This window comes from Telopea speciosissima, chromosome 11, assembly GCF_018873765.1.
Source record: "Telopea speciosissima isolate NSW1024214 ecotype Mountain lineage chromosome 11, Tspe_v1, whole genome shotgun sequence".
NCBI classification, from domain to species: domain Eukaryota; kingdom Viridiplantae; phylum Streptophyta; class Magnoliopsida; order Proteales; family Proteaceae; genus Telopea; species Telopea speciosissima.
The window spans coordinates 16,975,353-16,990,482 of record NC_057926.1 but is presented as its reverse complement, the minus strand read 5'-3'; the positions used below and the strand labels follow the sequence as shown (position 1 = coordinate 16,990,482).

General features: G+C 40.8%; 1 protein-coding gene across 3 annotated transcripts in view; it reads left to right on the top strand.

Annotated features, from left to right (window-relative positions):
* Nucleotides 1–15,130, top strand: part of LOC122646492 (DNA (cytosine-5)-methyltransferase CMT2-like) — a 119,264-nt gene that overhangs the window by 77,693 nt on the left and 26,441 nt on the right. The window lies entirely within an intron of this gene.

The window sequence follows — 15,130 nt, the reverse complement described above, 5'->3', positions numbered from 1 at the left end:
CAAAATACCGAAATTTTGCCGAAACTTTGTATTTCTTGGCAGTCTGTTTCGGTTGGCGTTTCGAAGGGCAGACAGACTTTAGGCTCCACTGCTTCATGTAAACCTTGTTTTATCCTATTTAAACATATGCAAACCTTCATATTGTAAGAAAAGTCACACAATGTATTGTTTTGGATTTGTATCCTTGGTTGGCAGTAAACATCGAACCCTATTGGTGTAGTCTAGGAAGGTTATCATGCCAGGGCCAATTCTGGTAGAGAATATTAACCGGATCTAAAATAAAATAGCTGTGGTGATGAAAATGGATGATGGTGATAATGATAGTTAGATAGGTGCAATCCAGAGTTGCACTGGTTGCCCAACCGTCGGAGTCCCACCGAACTCACGATCGAAGGAGTCACCTTGATCCTATTTGAGTCTCACAAACCTTCTTGCATCTCACGAGGAAAAACTCTCACTAAAGAAGTAGTCATATTTCAGATTTTTCTTGGATTTTCTTGGATGATTGAGTGGTCACCCATGATATCAATTTATAGATGGAGGCTGAGCCTCAATTGATTACATCCTAGTCAGCATCATGGAACAAAAACTTGTGACATCTCGACGAGATCTCGCAAATATCTCGCAATTTCAAAAGCTCGAGACGAGATGAAGGTCGAAATCCCATTTTACCCCAACTCATTCGAAATCTCGGTCGGGTCGAGATCTTGACCCAATCGAGATTTCAACCCAAAAACCATTATATGAGTGCCAAATCTCGACCGAGAGGCGAGATCTCGGTGGTTTTGGTCATGTCGGTGGGAAATCTTGGTATACAGACACCTATTTATGCAAACCTTGATATACAGACACTTATTGCTTAATATCATTTAAGTAAATGTTTTACATTTACTTAAGATATTATTCATAAATAAGCAAATACCCCCTATTTGAATCCAATAAAAATAGTTACAAAGTCAAATTCCAAAAGGAAAAGTCAACCCCTCAGCTCAAGAACAAGAACTGGATTTTCTACGGTAGGTGCAATTTTCAACTTTCTAAAGCTGGGGTTTTTCTCAAATCTAAAATTCCATAAATCTTAATGTGGTAAAACATTGCTAAAAACCAAAAGTGCGGTAAAATATTCATTTGTTTTGATGTCCAAAAGAATATTTTCATTCAGAGCGATTTTGACAGCATTCGCGCACAGCAAATTAAGTTTACTAGTACATAACTCCTTCAATATAAATCAGATTTAAGCAATCTTGAACTTCAATATCGGAGGGTATTTGTGTCACACCCCAAACCACCCTTTGAGAGGATTAGGTAGGTGACCCAAATTGCACGATAGCAATCCGCCAAACCCCAAGGATCGAGAAGCTATTAATACCATTCACAAACACGTCAACCCACAACAATAAATAAAATAGAACACAGAGTGCTGCGGAAGCTAATATTTACATTAAACATCAAAATAAATATTTACAATACTGTTCTTGTTCTTGCTCTCTCTGAAGATACACCGGCAGTCCCAACTCTTTAAACCAAACTTTACAAAATAATAAAAGGGGTAAGACAACCTGGGCCCCAAATAAAGCTATACAAAAGGGGATTGGTTAGTAGATTTCTATCTATAACAAAAGAATCCCAAGGTTAGAAGAAAAGTCAGCTGCCCACCCATTACGGGTCATCATCAACTATCACCGAAAACACCTACACCAGAGGAATGACCTCCGACCGGGTCCAAACCCACACAGTCATAATAATCATGGCCCGCTTGCACGAGATGAGCCTCCCCGCTATCGTAAAATGCACCTGCAATATCATCTAACAAAAAGACATATACAAGAGTGTGAGCTCCACCGAGCCCGTGAATGAAATATGACCATGTATGCACATGCAAGCACAACCAAATGAGTCCTACATGCAAGGCAGTCCATTTTATTAATTAGCCACCTAACATCACAACTAAGGCAGGTAAAAGTGCTACTACAATCCCCAATACATGTATCCCTGGTGCGGGCTTCTATCCCCTGCCCACGATACACCCATTGAGTTGTCGGAGAAGACCAGTCAGCTGCCGCATCAATTACCAAGGTCAGCCCGACCAGCCCTCTAGGATTAGTCTGTGGATCACCCATCACCATTCCGGTATAACATTTTCTTTCTCTGACATTTAGCCACATAATCACCTTTTCGGTGTAACACAATTCTATTCCTTTTTCTCTTTAATATAGGTTATTCCACAGACATCCAACACCTTAACCCCTGTTGGCAAGGGTTCGTAACATTGGTGATGATACTCTAGCCCAATGCATTCTATATGGCATAGTATGAGTCGGGTGGTGTCAACCGCATCCCATTCTACGGGCTACCACAGGCCTCATTTCCAAGCCGACTACGACATCTAATCTAACAATTTCACACACAGGTATCATCATTTATTCCCAATGTTCATCATATAAGAATTCAACATTTAGACAGAACATAAAGCAATTAAAGTAATTGAAGACAGTAAATAAGGTTGTTGTAATTTTCATGACTTGTTAGTCATTTTACATTTACACACATGGTGTAATTCCACTCACCTTGCACTAGTCTCGCTTGCTCTGTAGTTAGCTCGGGGTCAAAACCTAAGTTAACCGGATCATTAAAGTATGTCAATCAAAGTTCAAAAGTATATTAATGTCCTAGGGTTGGTCTAGGTTCAGTTGGATTCAGCTTTGAACACACGAGTATTGTTTATAATTCTCTGGGTCTTGCACTGGGCTTTCGGGTCAAACTCCCAGTGCATCATCCAGAGATGCAAAGTTCATCTTTTATGTATTTTTGCAGCAGGGTTTGCCTATGCATGGCCCTATCAATCCCATAAAACAGTACCAAGGTTCCCAGCTAATGTTGGGCTAGTCTATGTGTGGGTTCCTGGCTCTGTGGGGTCCACTTGAGCATCCAAGGTGTGGATAACAGCAAGGACCAATGGGGTAAGGTTTTCAGGTCATTTTCATTCTCTCTAGACTGTCCTTGATCTGTTGGTGAAGGTCCAAAAGGCTGGAAACAAATCTGAGCCCAAATAGCACCACTGGGCGTTTGGGTCTATCGCCCAGTGCCTGTTAAACACGAGTTTTGGCTCCAAAAACAGGATTTGGCTGCTGGTTTGGCCAAGATTTCGATCATGGAAGTCCTCAGGGGGATTATGACCCTAAAATGAAGCTAGATGGACTGGGTTTAAGGGATCCAAGGTCTGGTTATCCATTTGGGAGTTGGTTTGGGTTCTGACATCACAGAGAATGACCTGTCATGGCTATGCTCTGGCTTGAATTCGAAATCTATTGCATGCAAAGCATGGATCACCTATGTTTATCTAAAACAGGCTTGGTCTTAAGCTAAGACATGAAGAAAGTCACATGCATGCAAAGATCTGCTTACACTGCATGATCTAAGTGTAACTCTGAAGTTTAGCTCATCTCTAAGACTGACTCCTATTTCCTACACAGTAACAGCTTCCAAATCCCATTTTAATGGTCAGATCATACATGCATTGGACATGCATGCATGATCCAAAGCTCCCCTAGGCACCCAGGTGATGTTCTTAGCAAGTTAGCATTACTAGCTAGAAACTTCACTTATAGCCATATGAATCAAGTGCAGCATTAAGTGGACAGCAGTGTTATGAGCTAAGTCTCATTACCTTCAAGTGATGGTGATGCACAATCCACACTCAAATCCAATCCTCTACTCCTTCCTCCCTTTCTTCTCTTTCCTTCTCTTCTTCTTCCTTCTCTCTCTCTCTTTCTTCCTTTCTCTTTACTGTAGGAACAGTGGAAATGAAATAAGAGGCTGGGCCCACTATTTATAGACCTCATGGCCTTAAGGCCTGTTTGGCCATGCTGTCCCCTCTTTAAAAATGCATTTTCAATTGCATTCCGGCCCATTCCAGCTGCATAGGTGGGGCCCACTTGGTTCTAGAGATGGGTAATGGTTCCTAAAATTCCCATCTACCTGTAGGGGGTGTTCACAAGCAATATGCATTGTTCCCATTGGTTTGGAATCCAAAATATGAGTTTTAGCCACTCTGGGCGTTTGGGTCAATCGCCCAGTGCATCGCCCAGAGAATGGATCTCTGTTGTATTTGCTTTGGCCTTGCACAAGGGTTGAGGCTTCCACTTGGGCACTTCACCAGTACCATTTCCAAGGCAAAATGAACATCTGAATGGGCATGGCCCCCATATATGTGTCAGAGAGAGAGAGATTACCTGGAGTTGGAATTGTACATCAGGCTATGGGCTGAGCAGCTGCATGGGTCTGCAACCCATCTCTTCACAGGTATGATGGATGACATCCTTGCAGGTTCTCCACTAAATTCAACCACAGGGGTGACACACTACAGTGTGCTTGGGTGATTGGTCTCAGGCTCATATCCTTCAAGCAAAGTTCCAGTCAGTCTGGGGCAGGTTTAACAATTTGCTCTTGTACGGGATCTTGTTGTGGTAGTACTGGAGGTGGAGCTGCCCTTGTACTCTGTGATCTCCTGAAGGGCAACACATCCTGCCTCCTTCCTTGTGGCTATGCAGATCCACTATCATTACCACTTGCTCTAGACGGACTAGCTCCTCTCATAGAGGCTATTTGTCTATCCTGTTCCTCATTGAAAGTGGCTTTACTCCTCGCCTGTGCCTGCCGAAAACCTCTAGTCTCTACTCTGTCTGCACATTATCAGGCACATACACAAGTTCATTACAGTCATCATCTTTATCATTATCCTCCTAGGTTGCATGAACTGCCTACTCAAATTCTATCGCCTTCTCCTTTTCTGCCTTCCTCCGATTTTCTCCCCTCATGTGTGTAGCTATGGCCCTAGAAATCTCCACAGGAACCATTGAGCATGTAGCCACATCTTTGGCATTCCCAGCCAAATGTTGTTTCAGTCTTATGACTCCACCTACCATAATCTTCTTGTGACCATAATTACACTTTTTTTTTCTTGTCACAATCAATGGGAACTCCATGCTATGTTTCCCCTGTCGCATCCCCTGCCTTCTCCCCTATTGCCTTCCCTGTGCCATTATCTCACCAGTGTATGGTTGCATAAAGAAAACAAGCCATTAATAACTGAGGCACATCAACTGAGACCACTGAAACAACTATATAGCTACTTATTCTCTTTATAGATCTCCAAGAGCAACCAGCAACTTCAATTGTTTCTAGTTTCCCCATTGGAACAGCTTCTTCCCCTTGTTCTTGTACTTTTCTTGAAAGTTACTGTTCGAGAGTATTGTTCACAGCCCCATAACAGTTCCTTATTTCTTACTCATTCATAATTTCTTATACTTTAAACCCTAGTCATTCCTACGGCTCTTCCCAGAACCTCTTTCTTGGTGTTCGAGTGCTATTGGTATTTTTCAAGTTTCATACAAGGGAGAGTTGGAATGGAAATTTCAACACCTTTATTGTTCTCATTGCCGAACATTGGTTGAAGATATAAGGAAATCTAAAGCAAAAAATCTTATTCCTAATCTTTATAATATGGTTGATAAGGTGGTTGCTGGGAACTGTGGTCCGTTCTAAAGGAGTGTTTCAGTCCTCATTAAGGAACTTTCATCGCTAGATGACACATCTTGGATAGGGTTCTTATAGCTTATGAGATATTGACTCTACATGGCAAATGATGAAGGACTACTATGCCAAATTGAATTAGAGAAAACTTATGATCATGTGGTTTTGGATGAGGCAATGCATGTAATTTTGGTTTAGGGCTAAATGAGGGAAGTGGATTGAGATACGTCTATCTACTGCATCTCCTGTAATTTTGCTGTATGGAGAGTAATTTTAGTAAAAATTGGAATAAAGTGAGGTGGTGAAAAATTGATGATAGGGAGATACCTCAAAGTGATAATTTAGGTGGAGGTTAAAGCATAATAGATAAAGGAGAAATAGAGGACATGTTGCTTAGATAATCAGAGCAATGGATGAAGTGGAGAGGTACTTATGGATTTTTTTGTGATCAATGTATTCCATTAAAACTTAAGGATAATTCTACAGGACAATGATTAGACCAGAAATGATTTGGTTGAATATTGGGAGGTGGAGAAACGACCATGGTACTAAATCTCGTTTCGTTTCGGTGTTTCGGTTTGATCGAAATTTTCGAGATACCGAAATTTCGTCGAAATATGGTATTTTTCTGTGGGTGTAAAATGCCAAAATAACCGAGATTTCCGAAATTTTCGAAACGAGATTACCGAGATTTCCGAAATTTCCAAAACGAGATGACCGAAATTTCTTAAATATTCGAAATATTGCACGTGACACTTTTAGTGACTTTTTCAATATCTCGCGATATATCGTGAGTCCACGATATTTCGTCGATATCTCACAAGATATCGTCAAAATATGGTATTTTTCCATTTCGGATTGGTATCGTATCTCGGACAGCTCGAGATATATGAAATTTGGCGAAATATTGCCGAAATTTCGCGAGATTTTGAACCTTGGAAACAACATATAAACAAACTTAGTGTTGTTGAAATGACGATGTTGAGATGGATGAGGGCTAAAACTAGAAAAAGATAATAAGGAAATAACAAATTAGAGCTAATTTAAGAGTAGCTCCGATGCATGATAAGTTCAGAGAAAGTCATTTGAGGTGTCATGGACATGTGCAATGGACTTTGAATGCACCGGTAACATAATCTTAAGATCAACCTCTTCTCGGGCTCTCAATATCCTTGGTTTTTGTGTCCAAATCTTCCTTTAAAGGCTGTTGTGATGCAGGACAATCTTGGACCGGGCCGACCCAACTGGTGTACTACATTGGACCGACCCAAAACGCAGTTGAACCGGGTCCAGTTTGAGTGTTTGGATCTAGTAGGATTATAGGAAGTTTATTTTATTTGAAAAATTATTATGTAATCTTTTATTTTAAGGTAGTTATTAGACACAAGGAAATTTCCAATTTGAGTTTTATTGGGTTTCTATTTTAGTTAGCCTGGTTTTAGTAGGAGTCTTTAATTTTGGGTGCCTTTTATTTCTCTTTATATATGATGTAATTCCCCATTATTAGAGATTATGCAAAAATGAATTGAAAAAAAAAAGTGAGTTTGTGCGTGTGCACACACCCCCCACCCCCTCTGATTTCTTCTCAGATTTCCCCCCAGCAATTCTGAAATTCTGATTTCTTTCTAACTTCTCTCTTCTCCTATTCTGTCCCCCATTATCTGGTATTAGAGCCCAAACCTGGGTGAATCTCTTCCCTTCTCTCTCTCTCTCTGATTCTTCGTCCTCTCAGTCTCTCTTCCCTGCTATTCTTCTCAGTGATCTTTCTCCCCATTCTGTTTTTCTTCTCCCTCTTTTCTTTTCACTGTGGTTGTGATCGAACAGCACCATCAGCAACCCCTTTCCTTTTCCCTATTCTTTAACCCCACCATTGTTCTGCCGATATCAGCAGTGAAAAATAAATAAATAAAACCGTTTCTGTTCCCTTCCCACAGCAACTCTCTCTCTCCTATCTCCCGCTGAAACCCTACCCCCTTTCCCTGTCCTTCGACTCTACTGAAACCCAAGCAGCAACCCCTGCGATTCTCATCAAAAAAAAAAAAAAAAAAACTCCTTTGACTCCAGCAACCACGCCTTCCCTTCGTTCCATCCTCTTAGCAGAATCCAGTCCACCTTCCCTTTCCTTTCTTCCTCGCTGTAACAGCGAACCCGAAAAAAAAAAAAAAAAAAAGCAGATTTACTCTTTCTGTCGACCCATCCCACCCCTGCGATTCCTACAGACAAACCCAAAATCCCATCTGTTTCGATTCCCTCAGCATAACCCCAACCCATCATTACCTACTTCCTTGGTTCAGCCAGAACTGAACAAAAAAAATATGCGAGATAGAGAAAGAAGAATAGAAGAGAGGGCAGAGACAGTACAGGACAAAGAAACATTACATACCTAGCTTCTGGTGTCTCGAGTTCCCGCTGTGATTCGACGCCCTCACTCATAGTCACCGTCTTCCCCTTGGAGTCGTAGTTGCCATAGTTCGAAAACTCGTTTTGTTACGGTGTTTCGGGCTGGCGGAAATATCCGAAATTGTGGATATTTCGGTCGAAATTTTGCATTTTTTCTGTTATGTTTCGGTGGGTTTTAGCCCAAGTTAAGGCCTGAAACTTCATGGAAACCCTATTTTAAGCTATATGTTCAAAATGCAAAAATAGTCACCCAAAGTGGTGTTTTTGATTTGCACCATTGATTGGCAATGTACGGTCGAATCCTAATGTATAACTTAGTTAATTACACATACACATTGTTTAAGACTTTAAGTACTAAAGCACATAATAAATTAATGATTAATAAGCAATTTAAACAAGTAAATTGACTTGGAAGTTGGAAACATAAAGTGGATGACTCATAAGTCATAACTTAAGTCATAATATTAAGTACATTAAGTCAATAACAAGTTAACAACTTAAGAAGATGATGTCAATATGACAATATCCCCAATAGTCCAATACAAGTCAAGTAGTCATCAAGTGACTCAAATGTTTACAAATTTTCTAAAAATAATTACTCCGCCGTCCAGGATCGACCCTACTCATAGTCCGATGGAGCCGACGTGTATTGTTCTTCGACTGTAGGACAAATAAATGCCACGTCATAGTCTGGGAGGAGAAACGAGTGTAGTCATCCACAGTGGCCATGTAAATTGCATCATCAACATGCTATCCTAGGATATGGGTTACCAAACTGTGAAGAAGTACTACCCATTGATCCACTATGATATGATGCCTCTGGGAGCATGTACGGGTATGGGCCGTAAGGCTGGTGGGTTGGGTAGGAAAAGATGTCATCCACAAAAGACGATCCACTACGTCCCTGTGAGTGGGAGTCATACTTAAAACCGGGAATGGATGGAGAAGATATATGCTCCCCCCCCCCCCCAAAGTCAACTGCCCTTCGCCATATGGATGTGAATGAGATGAACTATACTCTGATTGTGCTAGAGATGGACTGCTCTCTATTTGAAAAGATGGGGCACGAAAATGCCCACTCGATCTGTTGTCCCTATCACCAATACTCAATCCACCAACATAGCCAGATAAGGTATCAATGTCCATAAGATCAGCATGCCTACTAGTACCATGAGGACGGGACTGGCCACGACGCTGTCTTGAGTAGGTCGAGGTGGCCGGTGTGGGGGCACGTGCATCGTGGTCTATATCTTGTGTGGCATGATCAAATTGTGTTTCTCCAGTGAATCGGAGTGCCTCTTGCTGCTCTTCTACCACATACGGGACTCGAGTTCCCTCATATGCTTGACCACCATCACCTCCATCATCACCATCTCCACCATCTCCACCATCACTACCATCAACACCATCATCATTTCTACGAGTCTGAGTCTGAGTCCGAGTCCCACCACCGCCACCGGAGGACACGGACACCATCTCCACCATCACTACCATCAACACCATCATCATCTCTACGAGTCTGAGTCTGAGTCCGAGTCCACCACCGCCACCGGAGGACACGGACACCATCTCCACCATCACTACCATCAACACCATCATCATCTCTACGAGTCTGAGTCTGAGTCCGAGTCCCACCACCGCCACCGGAGGACACGGGCCAATCTTCGTCCTCCTCATCAACATTGCCACCAGTAGGCTGGAATGGTATGGGTGACGTGTCCCATGCATCTACCTCACCCTCTTCAGCCATGAACTCATCCACATTAGCTTCTATATGTTCGGCTATCATAAGGTCAGGCCTACCGCCTACTTCCAGGCTGATCTAACACTGGCTTACCTCTATACCTCACCTAATCCAGAATAGTATCTTCATCATCTGACTCCACCTGGAAAATGTCGGCGAGATCGATATTTTCCCTAATACCCTCTTGTCCCATGCGTATGTGTTGCATCTTCAATCTCAAATTGTAATGCACATACACCAAGTCAAATAGACATTCAAAACCCAATCTATTTCTCCTCTTGGAGTGGATGAGAGAAAATGTACTCCAATTGCATTCACAGCCAGATGCGGAACATGTCTGAGAGAGAACCTTGATTGCTATTTTCCTTAAATTCTCTGCCGAACCCCCATACAACACCCACTATTCAGCTGCATTACAACAAAAGAGACATGTTATATTCATTTCAAAAGTTTCAATACATACATAATTTAAAGAATAAGATATTGAATTGAGTAATGACTAATGAGTACCGGCATCACCACGTGTCCGGCCTTGCTCTACAGCATCGATTCCAAAACTCCCCAATGCATCCCTAAAAGTCTTCATAATGTAGCTCTAGATAGGAGAAAAATCCCACTAGAGGCCAAGCAATAGGATCTAAAAAGGGATGCTGGTTTGATTGGGCAGAATTAGGGTTTTTAGGTTACATTCTAGGGTTAGGTATGGGGGAATGGGGTAATGTATATCTGATTTTAATAGGCAGGCTTAGGGGAAGCTATTAAAACAGATTTTTATAAGTTATGAATCAAATTTCAGAATTTTAGGGTTAGGGTTTGGGTTTGAGGTTTTAGGATCTAAGTTGAAAACTAGGGTTTAGGATGGGATTTTTGGGCTGGGACTGAGGTCGAGTTTTACTGGCAGGGGGAACAAGGTTCAATCAAAGTTTAGGCCAATTCTGATGGTTAGAATAGGCTGTACAGGTTTTAGACTATTTTAGGGTTTTGGGGTGTTAATGGTGGTAGGGGAAACTAGGGTTTGGACTAATCAGAATGGGCTGCAGGTCTGATCGAGTGGAGGGATTGGTATGGGGAGGCTGTGATCTGATTTTGGTGAAAAACAAATGTAGGATGAAGGCTGGGCAAGACTTAGATGATTTAGGGTTTTTTAAAATTCAAACAGAAAAATAAGAGGGATTGAATGGGGGGAAAGAAGAATGGAATGAAAACAGATATTTAAATTCAGACTTACAGCAAATATCCACCGGCAGCAAATCTAACATTAAAGGATAGACCACCTTCACAAAGAGAACCTCCGAGCCGTCACGGCGTAAGGACTCACATGAAATCCACCTGTCCTTCTTCCTTGATAGATTCACAAGGCAACACTCCAAGGAGCAGCAGTAGCAGCAATCGGCAGCCAACTAACAGTCTCTTTTTTAAAAAAAAATTCAATTGTGGGGGAGCCTCCACGATTTACTTTATTTATAATATGGCTTTATGCCAAATCCTAATACAACTTAATGACTTCTCCTTCACAAAATCGTGGAAGGGAGAGGTTTAAATCTAAACTCATTAATTAACATAGAAAATGACCAAGATACCCCTAAAACTTAAAAAAAGAATCTAACTTAAAGACAACTAATTTAAAAGAAGATTCTCTACTAGCCAATAGGATTTAAGAACCTATTAGCCAATAGGAGCACTTCACTTAAATAGACCAACTGAACCAATTGGATGCAACCAATTTAAATCGGTTCAATTTAAAAAACAGAAAATAAACTAAGTATGGAAAATGCAAGCAAAATAAACCTAACCTATGGCTCCCTAATTAAATCCTAAGTTCAGGACTTCTTCTTCTTCTTCTTCTTCCTACTTGGTGCTGCATCACTTCAACCATAATCATTTGGAAAATATTTAAAATTAGTAATGACTCATTACTATTTAGTATTTACTGAGGTAATTCCAAATGAATTATAATTTATAAGACTCACCTCATTGTTTTTTTTTGGGTGAATAAAGAATTATATTACCAAAGAGAAAGAAGCTACAAAGGCCCCAAAGAAGGGGAGACAACAAAAGACAAGCTAACACAGCCTCAAACAGAGGAGGAGGTCGGCTGGAGGGAAGAAAGGGGTAGATCCCAGGAGACAACAATATGGCTGTTCCTTGGGGAATCAATACAACGGGAAGTTACATTTGTGAGTTTTCCTTTGATGTCGAAGGAGATGGAATCCCAAATCTGGCCAATAGTCCTGGAGTTGGAAGTCCATTTCCTAATGTTACGCTCCATCCAAATTTGGTTGATGGTAGCACAAAAAGCGAGTTTACCAACTTATAAGACTCACCTCATTGTTGCATATAGCTTGTAATTTACTATTCGGCTCCAACTTGGCAACTACTTGTTTTACTGCTTCAATAAGACTACTATTCAACCCAAGCCTATGATTGTATTGGTACTTAGGGTTCAAATAGTATGTTGAAATTGACATTACATATTGTTAATGCCTTAATAGTTAGTAATATATCTTTCAAATTAATTTTAAAAGATGTAATTGCATAAAAAACAAACTACACTCACTAGCCTTACGTAGTGGATGCATAAGTTGATTTTCCCAACGCTCCTTGATAATTTGAGAAAGTGTTTGCTACCTCGTGGATTCGCGTTGTAAACACCTTCATTCATCAAGTCTATGGCAGTATATAAATGTGGCATGGTTAGTCCCTTGAGAGCAGAATCAACTATGTGCAAAACTTTAACCACTGGGTCCAAAAGTTGTACCAGTTTATGCAACTTTAACCAAAAGTCATCTGATGAAATGGTAGCTTGTGCTTCCCTACCACTATGGGTATTGGACCCATTTCAGTTAAACCAGTCTTCAGAAGCAAACATTGATCTAAGTCCGGATTTCTTGGTCTCTATACTCTTGAGTGCAATGTAGTTGGTGGCGAATCTAGTTATGCCCGGCCTCACTAAGTCACCCCCACGCTTCTCCCTCAAGAGGTTTAAAGCAAACTCATGGTTGTACACAAAGTTGGTCATTTGTCTTGTCTTTTCCACAACATGTTGTACCAATTTGATCTTTCCTGTATCCTTCAACATGAGGTCTATACAATGGGCAGCACAAGGAGTCCAAAACAGCCGGTACTTACTGTTTTTCATCAACTTCTCATCGGCACTCTTGTAGTTACTTCCCTTGTCCGTTACAATATGGACAACCTTCCCCACTCCTACATCATCTACCACTTCCTTCAACAGTTTGTAGATATACTTTGCATCCTCTTTCTCCTTGGATGCATCAACAGACTTGAGAAAGACTGTCCTCCCATCACAATACACCATAAAGTTGATGATGGACTTTCTTGTAGGACCAGTCCAACCATCACACATTATGGTCACCCCATAGCTCTCCCACATCCCCCTCATTTCATTTATATATTCTTGAATCTCTCTTTTCTGTTGAGGCAAATACACATTCATGATCTCATGTGGGGTGGGCCCCTTATACCCTGGGCCAACCTCAGCAATGGAATCTATCATAGTCTTATAAAAGGGGCCTTGTGTTGTGTTTGTTGGGATGGTATTGTATAACATCCACTTAGCTATAGATTCCTTCCATCCCCTTCAGATTTTTCTATACTCCCTTGATTTTTGGTTGCTTGTTGCCTTTCTTTCTGTAATCACCAGGTGCTTGGTGAAGTACTGGGTCATCTCGTGGTGGTACTACTGGAGGTGGTGGAGATGGAGCTGCCCTTGTACTCTGTGATCTCCTAAAGAGATTAGGTAACCCAGGCTGCCTACCACCTGCTCTAGATGTACCTGCTCCTCCACTACCACTAGCACCAGCTCTAGAGGTACCAGCTCCTCCACTACCACCTACTCTCTGTCTCTCCTGATCCTCATGATAAGTGGCTCTGCTCATCATCTGTGCTTGTCTCCAATCCCTAGCCTCTCGCTCAGTCTCTATATCATCATAAACATAGACAGGATCATCACTGTCATCATCATTACCATAATCAACATCATTATAGCCTCCTGCTGTACACCTCACTGCATCCTCCAGGTCTACCCTTGCCTTCTCCCTCTGAGCCTTCCTCGTACTCCCTCCCTTCATGTACTCAATGACAGCCCTAGATACCTCAACAGAGACCATGACATGAGACCACTTCAGGAGAATTCCCAGCTAGATGTTGTTTGAGTCTAGTGGCACCACCTCCCAAAAACTTCTGGTGACAGTAATTGCATTATGTTTTTCTTTTATCCCCATCAATTGGAGTGCCGTGTAACCATACAATGTCACCCCTAGTGCGCCTGGGTGTTCTCTCCTCCCCCTGGGCCTGGGCCACCTACCTCTGGCCCCCTGCCTCTGGCTCTGTCGTTTACTACGGTCCGCCATAATCGAACTTGTTTACTGTTGCATGAATAAAAGACAATTCATTAATCACTGAAGCACATCAATTCTTTTAGTTTGAGAGCACTAAAACAAGTATATAGCTATTTAGTATTTTTCCCCTAACCCTCATATTTTTCTCATTTTTAAAAACAATTTTTTAAAATATTTTTCAAATAAATATTGGCCTAGCACAGCAAAACCAAAATTATATGCAAATGGGCAGCAAAAAAAAACATGTAGAATTTACTTATAGCTATTTAGTATTTTTCCCCTAACCCTCATATTTTTCTCATTTTTAAAATACTTTTCAAATAAATATTAGCCTAGCACAACAAAACCGAAATGATATGCAAATGGGCAGCAATTAAAAAACATGTACAATTTACTTTTATATTTTTCATTAATTTTAAAACAAAAACCTCATATTTTTTCCATTTTTTTTGGAATTTTTTAAATATTTTTTATAATTTCCGAAAATTAAAATAATTAATCATGTACAAAAAATTATTTTCGACACCGTGAGGCCGTAGATCGGTCAATGGTGTCTTACATATATTTAATTGATAACCATACAATGTACATAACCCCTATTATTTTTAAATTTTTGTTGTAGGAAAATCAAAATTTTGAAGCAGAAAAAAAAAATAAATAATATATATACTGAAAAAAAATTTCGACACCGTGGGGTTGTAGATTGGCCTCCGGTATCTGACATATATTATTTTCATCACAAACAAACAAATATTGATCATGCATTTTTCAAAAAAAAAAACAAATTTTGAGAAAATGGTTTTACCTGGAATAGTGGAAAGGCTACACAGATGTGCTAATGGCGTGTTCTCCGGCGTAGATGCGGCGAAGATTCGAAGCCCGGTGCAAGAATCAATAAGGAGAAGTGAAAGGATGAAGAACAAGGAGAAAAAAAAAGCCAAAAAACCAGAGCTTGTTAAGTCTCGGTCGAAATTTCGACCGAGACTAACGAGTTTTGGTATTTATAAAGCTACTTTTGAAAAAGGAATCTCGATATCTCGCGAGATTTTGGTTTTGTCTCGAGATATCGCGAGATGGTCGAAATTTTGACCGA